Source organism: Gobio gobio, assembly GCF_949357685.1.
Source record: "Gobio gobio genome assembly, chromosome: 20".
Taxonomy (NCBI): Eukaryota; Metazoa; Chordata; class Actinopteri; order Cypriniformes; family Gobionidae; genus Gobio; species Gobio gobio.
The window spans coordinates 22,410,306-22,428,669 of record NC_137113.1 but is presented as its reverse complement, the minus strand read 5'-3'; the positions used below and the strand labels follow the sequence as shown (position 1 = coordinate 22,428,669).

Below are 18,364 nucleotides of genomic sequence, written 5' to 3'. Positions count from 1 at the left end.
TCGCTTCAACCCATCACGCCGCTTCTTTTACGCTTTAGTTTTTCTCTCCATCATCTCAGCAGCCCCGCTATTCCATTGCCGCTTGCCAACTTCATTTTCATATAGAGGGGGAAAAAAAAACTTTCAACCCAGTGGAGGATGTGAGTTACAGGGACTTCTCTCAGGGGTTTGTTCGCTCTTTGTAAATGTGCTAGTCTGAATTCTCCGAAAACTGGAAAGCATTAGCCATCTGTTCGATATTCATGCATTCTCCCTCATCTCTCTCATCGTCATGTTCTGGCATGTATCGCGATAGGAAGCTTCCATCTCCTCTTGCCTGCCCTTTCTCTTTTTGTCCGCAATGCATGGAGTCTCTTCTAAACGTAACCTTTCATTTGTTCTGTCTCTGAATCTAACACACGGTCATGATTCTGACTGTTGCCTCTTTCCTCTCCTTTGTATTTTCCTGTATCTCTCTGGACTTTCTCTTCATGGAACCATTATATCAATATCATAGGGAAAAGAAAAGGTATATAATGCTTCTTTCATACTATGTAATGATGTAGTTGAGCTCTTTAAGATCTTCATGTATATTCCTGTATATGTGGCTTTACACATGCATCTGTTTATTCATGTGTTTGTGGTACTGAAGTCACACTGATTTTTCTGTGTCACTCCCTACAAATATGACGAGGGGCTGGAAGGTAGGTGTGATGTCATGAAAATGAGTATGCGTCATTGTGCGATGTGTCAGCGAATGTTATGTAGGGTTATGAAGGAAAACGGCACATAAAAATTAGTTTGCTACTAGAAAATCTGTCGATATGTATTAAAACCTAAAGACAACTAACAGTTTACTTTGTGTTATAATTTATTTAAAAAAAAACAATAAAAGTAATAATATTATATAGTAATTCCATCAATAGACAGGCTTATCTCCATTATTATGTGAAAATAAAATCTGCATAAAATATGAAGTCACATGCAGATTTGGGACACATTTAAAAGTTCCTCTAAAAGCATCCGATATAAACATGTGTTGTCAGATCATCCCAAAAAAATCAGGTAAGAGCTCTTCAAGATATTACAATTTTCATATTCTGCAGACATTGATTTCTTTTAGAACATTCCATACAGCCTGTATGCACAAATGCATATTAATTTAGTAGCACTTTACTGCTCTTTGATATCAAAATACAATTTTTGATGAACCCGGTGAGATCCAGCTAAGGTAAGTGGACGGCACCCAGCACTGTCACCACTGCAGCCACTCACGTCCTGCACCCGCTCACACACCACTGCATGCTGGTTTATCCACTGAAATTTAAACACAACAAAGGGCTCCACACATAGACTGATGGGGTTATGCTCCTTGGTTTGAAAAATGAGGGATCCGTGATAGGTGGAGCAGGTAGGTGTGCTTTCTGTCTTTCGCGGGGATCTTGATTGTGTTCTGTAAGGCATTGACACCCAGGCCATCACACTATCCTGAATGGGCTAATGCCCACAGGAGATGTGGTGGCTTCAAGGCTTCTCTTAGCACATTTGAATACATTTTCAGAGGCATTTATATTTTCTCTCATTCCATTTTCTTATAGAAAATTGGTTTTCATCTGTCTGTAAAATTGAATGAAATGGTGCGTGTGGGGGCTGACCTTGCCAGCGGGGTCACGCTGGCATTATCAAATGAATTTTGCATTGTGTTATTTTTCTGTGGATATATGTTGTGTGTGTGTGTGAGAGAGAGGACCACAGTTGTTATAGAGAAATTGAATGAATTGAAATGTGCTTTTCTGGTTCATTTATATTGTTTATTGTTTGCGTTGCAGCTTTCGTTACGTGCTTCAGTGATGTCCTGCAATTAAATTGAAACAATTACAACTCAAATTTACCAATAATTGCAGCCTAATGAATTACAAGGCAGCACATAATATAATAAAAAATTCTGTAAAATTCTGTTTCATCTCAATCCTAATATTGGGATCTTCAGTTGAGCTGTGCATGGCTGAGAATATAAATTTATTATAATTCTATATTTATATATGTAAATCTCTACTCTTATTACATCACTTTTATGTGCATGTTATTTGCTGAAAAGGCAGTGAGAAAGTGCCAGAGATAAATAACAGTAAATATTTTTAGTTGCAAAAAAGTCGTTTTACATTTAGTTGGGCTATGACCGAATATGATAACTGAAGTTATGACAAAAGGGTTTTTAAGTTATTCTGTTTCTCCTAAAGGAGTGTTTAAACTTGAGATAAAGTTCTTAAGTGAAAAAAATGCGATTTCACATGCTTGTCATCTTAGCATTCATAATGAAAGTTTGGGCTGGTTTTCACAAAAAAAGCCCAGCAAGATGTGGAATGTTACAAAAACATTTCTCACAGCATTAAACACCAAGGAAAAAAGCTTGACAATTTAAAATGCAGAAAAAAAATGTTGTAATGTTAAATAACTCTACATAACTATTCATTTCTTTGCTTAAGGTCATTAGTTACCCTGTTACTTTGTTAAATGTTTTGCCAAGTAACCTAAAACGTAATTCATGTGGCAACTGGTTGTATTAAAAAATATATAATATAATAAATAAATATAAAAAACATAATATTTAATATGACTGAATCAACCTGCTAGATTGTCACACCAAATAAAGTCATTTTTAAGGGCCAGATCAGGTAGACATAACTGCTTATATCCTTAAAAAAATATATATGTACTATATATACTATATAATTGATACTAGGTCATTTGTTTAGGGACATTTGAAGATCAGGGGTCCTTTGAGCAGTGTCCTTGCTTTCAGCATGAGTGAACTCTAAGCCCTTACACATTTTTTTTATATATATATATATATATATATTTATATGTTTGCTTCCCTCTGGGAATGCATTTTACTTGACATTAGCCGGATCGAAGACAAGTGCAAGTATCTTATTAAAATACGTGCCGCACAGCATATATGAAGTGTGCGTCTGTGAGATTGTGCTTGTCTTCTCTTTGCAGCCGTATTACCGTCGTTCTTATGCTAAGTTGCTTTGGGGAGGATAAAAGATGTGCGGTAATACGGGTGGTGCGCAGAAGGCCGATGGGTCTAATTGCTGTCATTTTACTCGGAGAGAGTCTGTGAAGCTGAATCGTTGCTGCAGGCGCTGTAAAGCCCGGTTCACAGGTGGGACTACACCAACTCCAAATTAGAATTCTTTAAGTCTAATTGACATGGCGGCATAAAGAATGCCAACAGTTTGGGTATTTATAGTAAATCCTCTGAATTGAACCCTCCTGCACCTGTTTAAATGAGCAAATGTTGTGGTAGACATGTACAATTTTGTTTATTCCTGAAGTCTTTGTGCATTAGCTCTCATTTTTGATGCGAGTGAGTTTATCCAGCCAGCTTGTTCCATTTAGTATGTTTAGCTTTTGCTATAATCTAGAAAAAAATGCTGCGCTAGCTGCTTACAGTCGTTTCTTTGCCAAGAAACGCACCTCAGATAGCATCACTCACTTGTGTCATTGTCACAGATGACCCTGAGTGGGGAGAAGAAAGCCTGCTGTGACGCGTTGATCAATACGTATTTAAAATCCCATTACGCCTGCCGTTGCACATCGGATGCCTCGTTAATGTAATTACAAAAGTGGAACAGCCTCTTAAATTACTACAACCGTACCTTTGCTGACTTGCCATTGTCGCATTCATTCATACAACGTGATGTATTAGAGGAAACGCAGAGAAAATAAAGCGTGCGCAAGTGGAAAACGCACCACTGGGTTTCTGTTGTGAAAATAATATCTCACTAACCTGCTAGCTAAACCACAATGTCAATATTTAGAAATAAATCAATAGTGCTACCTCGCAGACACAGGTGATTAAAGATTAAAAGATGCTAATCTACTCTGTGCAATGACCTTTCCAGAACTGTTATGTGAGACTTTGTGTGCAGGCTAAAAGCGAAGTACAAACTGACCAACTTTTCATCTTAATTGTAGCGCAAGTCACACAAGGTCACACATTCCAGTTTTAAGCACTTCCTGCAATCTAACAGCCGTTCATCCATCGCAAATCCCATCACCTTATACTCTGTTCTCATTCAGCACTCTTTGACACAAAACTTCAAAGACCTTTTTTTATAAGGAAGAGAGGCAGTGTTTCAGGCATGCTGCCAGTTGGAACTGATGTTACGTTGCTTGAAGTAAAAAAAGAAAAGAAAGAAAAGAAAATAGCGTGGAGGAAGAGTATGTTGTGTTATTTATGGATTTAATACTGCCTCCAGACTCCCAGTCTTCATATCTACAAGACACCAGTCCTATGCTAGACCTTATCTTAAATTGGGTGCACATTTCAATCAAACACAGAGATTCAGTTGGAATCATTTTGGAGGATATTTCACTCAAATGATCTAAATAAATGGGGAAACCATTAGAACATCAGTGTCAAGTGGTCTAATGTCATGTCATTTTGTAACAGGATTTTGTTTGTAGGTATTTCCTCATTTAAATGATGGAAGGTCGTTCTTTCTTGATCATTTCTGAAGCACTCTCCACATGTGCTTTTCAGACCACTTCAGACTGTAAACAAGACGTAGAAAGCAGAAACAATTACAGATGAAGTTAGACACGTTCTTATCTTTTTTTTTCTTCAAATGTGACCCAAATGGCTTCTTCAATATATTACTACTTGTAGAAAACACTTTGCAATAAGGTTCACTTTGTTAACATGGTTAATCACTAGGTATCAAGAACTAACAATGCACTATTTTTAACAATCTGTGTTCATGTTCAATTCTAGAATACATTCTACCAATACATTAACATTTATATATTTAACATTGAGTAAATGAAGGATAAGCTTTGCGCTGGTTATATTGTTGAGGTTAATTTTACAGTGATCTGTTCACATTATCACACTTGTTACATACAGTAGCTATTCAGAAAATAAATAAATACATATGTAGACATTAAATAATGATTTATTTTGGAATATTGATTGATTTGTACATTTTTAGGCTTAACGTTTCCACTGAGAAAACAATTAAACAACAATCGGTATGGCAACAAGACAAATACTGATTAATGTAAAAATACTGTTCTCTGATGTTATTGTAAGTACAATTGACAATTGAGATGTAAGATTTCAGCACTTGCATTTGTAAGAAACAAGACAGTGCGTTTGCAGTGATATGAGAGACATGAAAGTACACTGAAAAAAATTATTATGGCCTGATTAAATTAAGCATAATTAATTTGTGCTCGTTTAAATAATTTAATTTTAGTTTTTTTATTTTAATTTTAAAAAATGAATTGGTTTTATGGGAATTACATGTGTTTATGTTTAAATTGAGATCAAATAAATTGATTGCGACCACTTACGATAATTTTTTTTAGTAAATTCAACAAATAATTTTTTTCAGTGTAGCGTGGTTTCAGTTATTCCTAAAATCAGGGCCAAATAATTAGAAATGGCCAAATTGTCCTCCCCAATATTTGATATTGTTGATGCTGCTCTGCTGTACTCCGTTACACACCGCTCTGTTTGTTGCTAGGATGACAAAAGTAAAAAGTTAATTTCTTTAGGTTGGTCTGCCTCAGCAGTCGAATAGCACTCATCACTGTCAGAACGAGTGAGATGGCCAATCAAAAAAAGAAGGCGGGGCTTACTGTTAGTGTGAATTCCAATGTGACACTTTAGTTATAGCAGTGAAAGAGTGCGTCGTAAGATTTAAGCAACTAAATATTTTAATATTTGACAACTGTTTTACAATAAAAACGTTCAGTGACCAACCGTGATGTACTTGACATTATTTATGAAATTTCACCATTTTGAATAAAAAATATGACGACATTTGACGTCAGTGAATATGACGTAACAAGAAATGTTTTGCATTTTTAGATATTAGGCAGAGACGAAAATAAGAGTGGATGTGTGCATATTTAAAACAAAATGATTTGCAAATAGTTTACTTCATAACTACAATAGAACTGGAACTCCATCTTATATTAGATATTCCCCTTCTGTTTCTACTTTTAAATCCTCTTTAAAAACTTATTTGTTTTCTTTGTTTTAATTGAGGTCCTCAAGGTTTAGATCCTGTGTGTTAATTCTGTTTTAACTTTGCTTTTCCTTTGGCTACAACCTCTGTTGTTTTGAAATGTTCTTTATAAATCAATAAACTAAACTAAACCTTTATTGTTCTTATTTCTTTTTCTTTATAAATAAACCAATAAGAAAATAAAACCTAAATAGACCTAAAAAAAAAAAAAAAATATATATATATATATATATATATATATATATATATATATATATATATATATATATATATATATATATATATATATATATATATATATATATATATATATAATATATATATATATATATCAGGTTGTCATTGGAATTAGAACATGAATTCTAGTTAAAGGTGAGACAAACCAAATGTACATGACAGTAAAGCTGATAAAATTAACTTTGTTTTAATCAATCTACATATGCATAATTAAGATCTGCCAGAGAAACTTTCCAATTTATCCTAAGATGAAGTGCAAATGAACAAAGGATCTAAAAGCAAGTGAGACTGAATGACAGGGCCATAAATAAACATATACAGCTGTTTAGTAAAGATGGAATGGGGCTCTCAATTCATGTTTATAATAGTTCTATATTTGTTGCTTCACAATATGTTACTGTACTGACACGTGTTGCGTTGGTGTTCAGAGATGGGTATGTAATTTGGCTTTGTGAGCATTATTATCTGCAAATAAATGAAAAATAAAACCTGCTGCAATCCAAAACATGAACATAAGTTATTGGATGAGCATCTAATACACAGCGTAAAATATATTGCAGCTGAACGCAGAGATTGCCCCCAAATAAAATCAAACATTCCATCGAGTCGTGTAATAATTTAGAACAAGCATGAATTAGCAATATTTATAAATGAATTAGTAAATGCTGTAAAAAAAAAAAATTCTCATTGATAGAATACCCAACACATTAACTAATGTTGATGAATTGAACCTTACTGTAAAATGATAGATGATTAAGCCCAAGTTTCACAATTGATTCATACACCTATGCTGGTGTTTTCTGCAGATAATACAAGCGATTTATGGCGGTGGTTATTTCCCAACATTTATTCAATTGGAGCAGTCTGTAATGGAAGACAGCTCATTTCATGGGGTTCAGAGGCATGGCTAACCCCATCAGAGCAGCAGACATTTTAGGATTGTGTGTCTGTGCTAAAGGTGCTGAATACTCAGACAGTCAGGGGACCACAATGAGTTCACTGTCGCCATTTATGTAGACCCGATCATTGTTAATAAGATGATTTTCTCATTTAATTCCTATAATGAAATTAAAAAGTAATCAGCACATGTCATTCATGCGTTTTTGGAATGGGGGGTTTATCTTTGGGGAGGGGGAAGGATTTCTTGATAGGTCAGTCTAGCCACTGAGAAACACTTTAATCTCAAATGCCACTACGCCAGACCAATTCAAAATGTATTACCCACCTCTTCTAAATGGATTTAAACTGAACACTGACATCAGTGGCCCCAATTTGCCAGTTTCTATGCAGTGTACTGATATCTTGGAATATAATATTCACCGTTGATATTTGAGTATCAAGCCACAATATTGTGTAGATGGTATTTAATTTATGTGGTGCAGTATTTTTCTAGTTGAGTTAAAAGGTTTTCTTCCTTGTTTTTGTCTTTATGCAAATTAAAGTTGCATAGAAAAATATTTTTTTCTCTATTCCAGGGAGATGTAAAGCAATATTATGCAATATTACTTAACAGTGGCAGTTATATTTGCTGAGAGCCATGCCATTAAGTAATAGCTAGCAACATTCGGTTATTATATATAATTATGTGTATAATTATGTTTAATAGCATATTTATATCAAGTATTACATTAAGATCTAAATGACCCTCATCAAAACAGTGTGATATTACCAGATATTATAGCCATACATGTCCCGATGCAAAGTGTTATGTTGCAATCATTGAGGCAAAAATAGGACAGAAAAGACTATGTAATGAGAGGGAGGAATACATCGGCTCTGTCTTTCTCTCCTTTGGAGTTGAAGCAACACTTTTATCTTGTTGAAGGAGAGGAACATGCTGAGCCTAATTTGCTGGAGCAGTGCTTGCTGGCAGTATTTTTCCATCAGGTCAAGCTATTTTGAAATACCCTCAAGGTGTGATAGTGCTTGGACTCATTGTTGTGGTGTGCCTGCCAGAATGTCATTACCAGCATTGGTAGGTGGGTGCTATCATCGTCCAATGCACTGCACGTTCACATGCGTGCTGGGGTGATTTGATAGCTGATATAACCTTTTGGAGGAGATTTGGCAATATTGGCCTGTAAACATAATAAATTAAAGTCTATCACTTGCTTTTGATGCATGCAGTGTTGTGGAAGATACTTACTGTATAAACGTATGCTTTCCAAACTGCAAGCAATTTAAAGGGTTAGTTCACCCAAAAATGAAAATTCTGTCATTACTTACTTACCCTCATGTCGTTCGACACCCGTGAGACCTCCGTTCATCTTCGGAACACAAATGAAGATATTTTAGTTGAAAACCGATGGTTCAGAAAGGCCTCCATTGGCACAATGCACTTTACACTCTCAAAACCCATAAAAGGTACTAAAGACGTCGTTACAAAGTCCATCTCACTACAGTGGTTCTACAATAACTTTATGAAGCGACGAGAATAATTTTTGTGCGCAAAAAACCCTAAATAACGACTTATATAGTGATGACCGATTTCAAAACACGGCATCATGAAGCTTTGAAGCGTTATGAATCATGATTCGGATCGCGTGTCAAACCGCCAAACTGCTGAAATCACGTGACTTTGGCGATCCAAACCGCTGAATCGACTCACTGATTCATAACGCTTCGAAGCTTCATGATGCATTTTGAAAGCGGTCATCACTATATAATTCGTTATTTATTTTTTTTTGCGCACAAAAACTATCCTCGTCTCTTTATAAAGTTATTGTAGAACCACTGTAGTGAGATGGACTTTGTAACGACGTCTTTAGTGCCTTTTATGGGTTTTGAGAGTGTACAGTGCATTGTGCCAATGGAGGCCTTTCAGAGCCATCAGATTTCAACTAAAATATCTTCATTTCTGTTCCGAAGAAAAACAACATGATGGTGAGTAATTAATGACAGAAATGTCATTTTTGGGAGAACTAACCCTTTAAGGTACTTCAACTACAGTCTCCAAATGTACTGTATAATTATCTAATATATTTTAAATGGAGACTAAAGGCCTGTTCACACCAAGAACAATAACTAAAAAGATAATGGATGATTATATTAGTGTCCACAAGTAGGATTGATTCTGATTGTCTGAATCGTTCCTCTGTGCTGTTTTTGTTATAGTTGTTCTATGAACTATGTCTTTATCATTATAATTATCATCTTTTGTTTGAACAGGCCTTTAGACTAGAGTAGACTAGTTTTTTTTTTTTTTTTTGTTGTTTTTTGTTTATTATTGAACATTGCACATGTAAATTTACACTAAAAACAGGGTTTTGCACCATTCAAGTTTTAATTGAAAATGCCTTTTTAAATCCCAGTTCAGTTCTTGAATGTTAATGTGTAAAATTCAAAGAAATGAAAATAACTGAATTTTTTTTTTTTTTAACTAAAAGGCAAAGTTTGTGATGATGAATTTGCTGGATATACAAAGGCAAAGTTTTAAACCTTATCTAAGAGTAAAAGTTACTTGTAACAGTGGATGAAATCTTTTCCCAGAATGTTTCACCTGCATTGAATTTCTTTGAATTCAGTAAATTCATCTCCGTATCATTCCAATTCAAATTTCAATTCAACTTCCTGTGGGATGCTGCGAATTCAGTTCTTCAGCTAAAAACCTGACGACACCCGAGGAAGATGAATGGAAATGTTAACTGATAGTTTTCTCCATGGATTATAGGTGGATCCTGCAGCTGTGATTCACTGTTCAAAAGATAGAACTGTGTTTTTGAGCTTTGCATTAAACACAACTAGAAAGTTGCGACAACCCACCAAAAAACGTAAAGCGGAAAAAAGAACGAAAGAAAACAAAAAGAGAAATCATTGGCAACACAGATCAATACACAACGGACACACAAGCTCCCCAGGTGAGCAAGATGGAGATCAGACGTTGAATCGATAGCCTGCAGTCAATAGAGGAGAGTGACTGAGGTGATGGAAAACTATATCCTGGGCAGACGAGCGAGGGCACAGTCCCCGAGGCGGGAGGGGGGTTGTGGGCCCTAAGCTGAGCTTGCACGACCGTTTCATTTTCAGCGGGAATACGTCCGACCTTGGTTATTTAAGATCAGCATAAATCTCCCTTGAGTAGAGCTGGCAGCAACTCACTCCCTGTTGTGCCACTTATCTTCATAGAGCATCGTTTGCTAGCAGCCAAATTGTCAAGAGATTATTTTTACTTTATTTATTCTTTTATACCCTGGTAGCAGATGTGATATCGTGATTTATTGTTGTTTCAGCAGGTTGATGCCAGGACGCTTATCTGTATTCTAATTTCCGATAGAGCCCCTACAATAAAGCACTGTAGCCACCACGACCTTTAAAGCGATTAAATATACAAACATGCGCATTCGAAAATGAACCTTAAATACACGCGTGCACACACACACGCGCTCGCACACTCAAGACTTTTTTAAAGCTCTGAAGTGATGCGTGATGACAGCTTGTGTATTGAAAAGCAGTAAATATGCATGAGAAAGGCTGCTAAGCATTTTCCTCTTCACACTCGGTGGATTGTGAAGAAAGATGTGGATTGTGTGACTCATTTCTCATGAGTCATAAAGCTTATGCATTCACAGTCACTCCTTTAAGTGCCATATGTGAACTTCAGATTCAGGCTGAATACGGCAAGGGTAAAAAAAAAAACAAAAAATAAAACAGTTGGATCCCTGAGGTTAGTTGCCCTTAAAGGTTTGTGATGCAAAAAGATAAACAGACAGACAGCTTCGCCGCGGTAGATTGACAGGTATTTTAATGAAACCATAAACGAGGCTGTTTTGCCCCGCGCAGATTCAAGTGCAAATTCAAGCCGTCCTCTCGAGATAATTGTAATACCTTAATTAACAGAACACATGAATGCATAAAGGCCTCAGAAGGGAAAATACATATTTAAATCCTTCCGTTTAGCCCACTTTGATGAATTTCAAATTTCTCGCACTGAAGGGACGGGGAACGCCCCCGCGGGAGAATGAGCTCTGCCATTTCCCCATTCCTCTTGACCTGCCAAATCTGTGGCGGCCGGCACCAGTCGTCCTCCCTGGGGGTGCGCGGATACTCATTAATCTCCGGCCCGCTGTCCCAAAGGGGGCAGAGTAATTGTTTAATAGTAGATACTGAGAGATCATGATTCTCTCCGTTTGACATTTATGAGGTCATCAGTGTCTCTCTACATTAATGCACTTATTTATTCACACGACACGGCCAATAAAGTGGGCTTTACACATATCCGGTGAACCGCACAGCTAGCTGCTCATAATAAGAGTATCTGCGTGACATTTCTAATGAGTGTGTAATTTACTGAACGATGCATTTACATCAGGGATATAATGATGGGCCGTGATTGACATTGTGTGTGTTTTAATAACAAACCGCAATGACATGTTTCACATGGAAAGCGTTGTGTGTCTTGCCCTCGCTGATATTCCTTCTGTTTGCATAATTGTTTTACTAATTATCCTGTAATGGCATAATGCTTGCCACTCTATATGTCAACTATAAAAATATGTTGCCATTTATATTTCTGACACGGACGACGAGCTCTCTGAATTTCAATGACATTGGATTGCTATGTATATATATATATATATATATATATATATATATATATATATATATATATATATATATATATATATATATATATATATATATATATATATATTAGGAAATATTTGATTTTGGGCCACGGACTGGCTGTAGTTAACCCCTTATTAAAATGTAAACCTCTTGTCATTAAGCCTTCCAGGCCAATTAAGCCATTGCTCCGAAAAGGATGTTTATGTGAGCCGTTTAATCTTCAGGCTTTCTTTTGGGATGTTTTTTCCACGTCCTTCTTAACCACTTAAAATGATGAATGGATATAGTCAGAATCTCTTAAATGGAGGGTTCACCCAAAAATTATGGCGTCATTTCATGCATTCCAAACATGTAATTGAAGTCAGTGGGGTCCACATTGGAACAACATTGGACCACATTGACTTTTATTGTATGGCAATAAACACTGAGGCATTTCTGTGTGATACAAAATAAGATATTAAACATTTCTCTCTGTTTTTCTTTTTTTTCTTTCGTACAATAAAAGACTGATGTTTATTTTGAACCCCACAAAAAAAGAGAAAGTCAGGTTTGGAATGACATGAGGGTGAGTTCATAGTGACAGAATTTTCATTTTTGGGTGAACTGTTAGTTGTGGAAGCACAGGCGAAAATGTAATACATTTTAGGCATTTATGCAGATTCTTTTATCAAAAATGACTTCCATTTAATTTAAGATACACATTTTATTAGTTCCTGCTATCCCTGAGAATCGAACCCATGACCTTGGTGTTTTCAGATGGAGCTACAGGAAGGCTAAGAAGTTGCGAACTATATGCTGGCTAAGTTTTAGAACAGAAGTCCTGTGATCGTCAATTGAAGCCACCAAAGTGCAGCTGCCTGGCCAAATCATTTAAGTTGACTTAACAGAGAGACCTCTTGGATTGGCTGTCTGAATCTAAACGTATGGCCCATCACATCTTTAATAGCAAACACAAGATGGGCTCACCGCCACAGTGGCTCTGGGGCTGATCATTCGTCTCGTGTGGAGAGGGGGGCAGTAAATCAGCCCTGGCTAGGGATGTGACGCCTTGGACGGGGATCATTTGTGCTCATTCTGTTCTGGAGAAACTGGGCCGGAGATCATTAGGCCATAAATCATGCCAAAGACGGATGTAAATGTAAAAGAACAGGAAACACAAAAACAGAACCCTGAGTCAAGACTGAAAATGGAAACACTGTGCTGTGTTAAATGACTGGGCTGGTGTAGCTGGTCATTTTCTTTGAGCAACAAACTTTCAAGGAGTTCTGAAAGATTTTTAAGTGGTGATGCATGTTTTAATGACATTACAAACTGTCTGTGAAGGATGGTGAAATGGCACAGGTTTTGTCACATTGTCTTGCAGGACATCATTGGAGCAGTGTTCTATGGTTATGTAAAGTAAGTGTGAGACAAGGGAAATGGGAGGGGAATTGGGAGCTTTGCATTTACATTGTTGTTTGGAAACTCGTTGCTGCCTTTATATTTTACCCTCTGAAGGTCTGGGAGCATAATTTGATGATTAAATGCCAGATAAGAGTGTACAGTGAAGCCGTTATCTCTATATGTACCTCTTGCAATGAAGAAACAATCTGTTTTGTGTCTATGAATAGAGATGGGGCAGAGATTAAACCGGAAGTACATCAAAACTACATTAAGCAGCCATTACTTCAGTCTTTAGTGTCACATGATCTTTCAGAAATCATTCTAATATGCTGATTTGGTACTCTGTTATTATCAGTTATTATTGGTTCTCAATTATTAACAATCATTCTTATTATTATCAATGTTTGCTGCTTAATATTTTGTGTGGTTGAACAGAACATTTTTGTTCGATTTAATGGAAAGTTCACAAAATCAGAATTTGAATTAGAAATCTTTTGTGAAATTATAAATGGCTTTACTGTCATTTTTGATCAGTTTCATCCCTTCGAAATAAAAGTATTCATTTAAAAAAAAATACCCCAAACGTTTGAATGGTAGTATAGGCCTATCATGGTTTCCATAGAAATTTTAAGCAGCGAAAAAGGGTTTTCAACATTGATATTAATAAATGTTTCTTGAGCACCAAATCAGTATTAGAATGATATCGGAAGGATCATGTGGCAGTGAAGACTGGAGTAATTAAGCAAAAAATGCAGCTAGTTTATTGTAATATTTCACTATTTTCACTGCATTTTTGATCAAATAAATGGTGAGCATAAGTGAGCACAATAGACTCAAAAAAACATAAAACGTTCTTCAAAAAGCAGTGTATTACTATAGCCTAATAATATACTATTTATCTGTAGCTAAAGTGCCTTTCTGAATAAGACAATCAGCTTTTATACAGTAAAGCTAACCCCCTGCTTTTGTTCTTTTCACTCAATTTCACCTTGAACTTTATACATACTGGCGAGAGATAGATTCATCTACCATGTCATTTTACCCTTTACATCTGCTCTTTCCTGCTGCCCTTGTTTATACAGACAGGAAGGATGTAATACACCTCTATGTGTATATGTATGCTTATTTCATCCTTATAAATGGTTTCAATTTATGTTGTTTACTCTTTTCTTCCCACTTAAGACTGCTCGGCATCCTTGTGCAGTAATAAGATCTATTGAATATTCATCCTATAGCTTGTTTTTCGTTTCTGAGATCTATTTGGGATGGAACGTCCACAGTGGGAAGATGCAAAGAGTGCTATTGGTGTGGGTTGTATTGGAACTATAAAAGAGCCGTATGATGCTTGAATGATGTAAAACAAAAGATTTTAAGTGAGAGGAGTTGTCGTGGTTACCAGAAAAGGACTTAAACAATAGCTGATGTTCTCCTTGGGACCGAAGAGAAAACTCGCGTCACAATGAGACTGGTTGCCTAGCAATGCCGGAAGTGTAGTTGTTCGGTTTGTGCTGTACAACATAGATATCTAGTCATATTAAAATTAAAAGCACTTTTGGATCTTCAATATTTGAAGTTCCAGGGATCTAGTCACGTAAATGGGCGATGGATTCAAAGAACGTTGCATCTCATGCTCAGTCTTTTTGTTCTTCATGCATTTGCTGACAATGAAGCACGGAGCAATCTTTATTAATACGATTTCATAATGCGTTTGCTAATTGATTAAAAGGTGATTGCTGAAAGGTCTAACGTGTTCTGGCTGCATTGGTCCGTCTGGGTTCTAATTGCTTTTTAATTGAGTCTTTCTTCCTTTGAATCCGTATCTCCGATTAATGCTTTTTAAAATGGAGGGCAAAGATTGGATAAGCGAGGCTGTTTTCTTTCATAAGATTCCCAATAATCCATATTCATGTCTGGTATGGTGTTATGTTAATGAATTGGAGCTCTTTACGCTGGGTAGAAATGAGTTCTCCCTCTCCTCTTCGCTCCTCGTGATAAGTGCGAGCCACGCTGCGCTCGAGTGGAGAGCGAGCTCTGGAATACATTTAGATTCCCACCACAAGAACAACCTGTCAAATTGGAAATATGGAAATATGACAGCTTATTGAATCCTAGGCAATTTAATGAAGAATGATATTTGATAGGCAAAGCATTTTTGTCAAAAGCAATTATACAAATCGTGCCTGTGCCAAGCCTGGCAAAAACAGCCTTGATTCTCAATTATTTTCTGTTCATTCTGTCTTCAGATGTGCTTGTGTGGATTCATACCATGATTTGAGTGAGAAACAGCGGAAAAGAGAGAGAAGAGAGCAGGCTGGCATCTGCAGCATGGGCCAAAAAGCATAATACCTCATAGAGAAAGCACTCAGCGAACTGAGAAGAGCAAATGGAACCGATGTCAAAAGAGCAACTTTGCTCTGTAGCCTGTGCTGAAACAGAGCAGGCCTCTTTCTAATTTAACAAGGACACACCGACAGGGTTCATGTTGTGTGCTCTTCTCTGTAAATGCTATGCTTTTTTTGGTACTTTTTATGTCATGGATCATTCCTCATGCCCCTAAAGCTGAAGTTTTGCCTCTACTCTACCACTCAAAGTGAAAAGGATAGTTCAGCCGAAAAACGAAAAAGCTGTCATTTACTCTCATGTCGCTTGAAACCTGTACGACTGACTTTCTTCTGTGTAATACTATTTCTTTGCAGTTGTTCATACAATAAAAGTCAATGGGAACCCATGTTAGTTTTGCACCCTATAGAAGAAGACACAAAGTCATAGAGATTTGGAACATCATGAGAGTGAGTAAATGACAGAATTGTATTTTTTGATGTGAACTATCCCTTAGTCTCACGTAGCCAGACCTTCAGATCGAACGCAGAAGGTCTGGACTCTACCGCAGATGTTTGATTGACATGTAACGCAACCAATCACAGTACGTTTTGTTCCGTGTCACGTTCAGGGGCGTGAAAATATAATGTCGATGTCCCTGCAATAACAGACCAGCGTGCATCTATAAATTATTCATTCAAGAATGTTGTGAAAGTTTACAGCAAAAATTGAGCTGTGACCAACACACACATTTGAAAATCCAGCGTTTAGATGATCCAGCGGTAAACACGGCGGCGTTCTTCTTCTACGAGGGAGTTTGGCGTCACATCGTTTGTTTCCAGGCATTAAAAAACGCAGCACACACGTCTCACGGACATCCTAGTCCTTTCGTAATAGAATTGAACCGATCAGATGGCGACTCCTGAAATGTTTCCAGATAAGTGAGGCTAACTATCCCTTTAACATCAAAACCGCAATGCTTATCAACACTTTCAAACCTCAGTCAGCAGTCATGATCCAACACTTCTCACTCATTAATTCAATTACAAAGGTCAAGCGACCTCAAGGATGTATATTTCTAAGAAACATACCCTTTAAGTCTAGGAATGTGCTTTGCTGATGCAGTGAAATTGCAAATTTGCCATGCCCGTTCACGGGAGTACATATGTCTCAGGATGGCGGTTTAATCCTGCACCGCTTGCGACGTGAATAAGTGCTCGTACAGTTCAACATGACCCGCGCTTGATACTTCATTGGGGAAGGGGGCTAATTTGTCTTCTCAAATGGATTTAGTTTGTCAGGGCTTTAACTAAATTGAAAGTGGGGAGGAAGAGAGGTAGAAGAGCATCGAGAGATCCGTTAAGGTGGCGCCGTTACCGCTGACAGACTCTGCTGTGGCGACTGGGATATTGCAGCCATTTCTCACTGCCACTGCAGCTGCAGGAGCCACAGGATGCGGAGCAGAGATGCCTGTGTTCGAGACCATTAGGGACCTGGGCAACCACTGAGCCTAAGGGAGAAAACACTACACCCAGACAGCCTGCAGCCAAAACACTGTGTGTGTGTCCAGGCACTTGCCCATTCGTTCAGCTGTTCATTATAGCACTCGTGTACACAATGCCTCAATATTTAATGGTTCTGTGATTGACTCATCTTCACCTCGGAGCTGTCAATGCCATGGGAGAGATGGGAGGGGGAGGTCACTGAACTGTCCATTCTTTTTCTTTAACAGCCAAGGATGTAATCCAAGGCTTTTGGATGTTGTCTTGCTTTACTGTCCTCACTAGCTTTGTTATAATAGCGTGGAGCTGCAAGCTCATTTCCTGACTCAAATGGTATGTGTGAGTGGCAGGGTGCGCGAGGCCTGGTCTTACTGAGAGGCCTGTCAGCCACATTAATAATAGAGGACTCAAATTGCTTAAACTAAGCTGCAGCGAAGAAAATCAATGTGGAAAATGATTGCTGGAAGCTTCCTTGTGAAAGGAAGACAGGAGTCTTATTGTTTGTCGCACTTTCAACCATTTCGAACTGTGGTTTAGCATAGTAGGCTACAATAGGGGATCTGTAGGGAAGGTTTGGTAAATAATTCACCTTCGACAGCTAGCTTAGCGATTTCCTCTATAGATCCAAATGTGTAGAAAATGCCAGTGTCTAAATACGAGGCTCTCTATCATTTTGAATCAGAAGTCGCCTGTGAACCATTTTTGGAAGAATGTAATTTAAAAGCACAACCTGAATTTGGATTTGTTTATATTTATGTATGTATAAGGCATAACATTATGAGTGAATATGGTAAAGTGAATAACACTGATTAGAATTTCTTCACCTGTTAGTGGGTGGGATATTTTAGGCAGCAAGTGAACATTTTGTCCTCAAAGTTGATGTGTTAGCAACAGGAAAAATAGGCAAGTGAAAGGATTTGAGTGAGTTTGACAAGGGCCAAATTGTGATGGCTATACGACTGGGTCAGAGCATCTCCAAAATGACAGAACTTGTGGGGTATTCCCGGTCTGCAGTGGTCAGTATCTATCAAAAGTTGTCCAAAGAAAGGAACAGTGGTGATCCGGTGACAGGGTCATGGCTCATTGATGCATGTGGGGAGCGAAGGCTGACCCGTGTGGTCCGATCAAACAGACGCGTTGAGCTACTGTAGCTCAATTTGCTTAAGAAGTTAATGCTGGTTCTGATAAAAAGGTATCATAATACACAGTGCATCGCAGTTTGTTGCGTATGGGGCTGCATAGCCGCAGACCAGTCAGGAACTGGACCACGGAGCAATGGAAGAAAGTGGTTGGATGAATCACGTTTTCTTTTACATCACCTGGATGGCCGGGTAC

At 37.5% G+C, this 18,364-nt stretch overlaps 1 protein-coding gene across 2 annotated transcripts in view; it reads left to right on the top strand.

Annotated features, from left to right (window-relative positions):
* The window catches only part of nrxn1a (neurexin 1a), a gene marked incomplete at its 5' end in the record, with an annotated part of 214,886 nt that overhangs the window by 11,756 nt on the left and 184,766 nt on the right, over window positions 1–18,364 (top strand). The gene's annotated exons all lie outside the window — the stretch shown is intronic.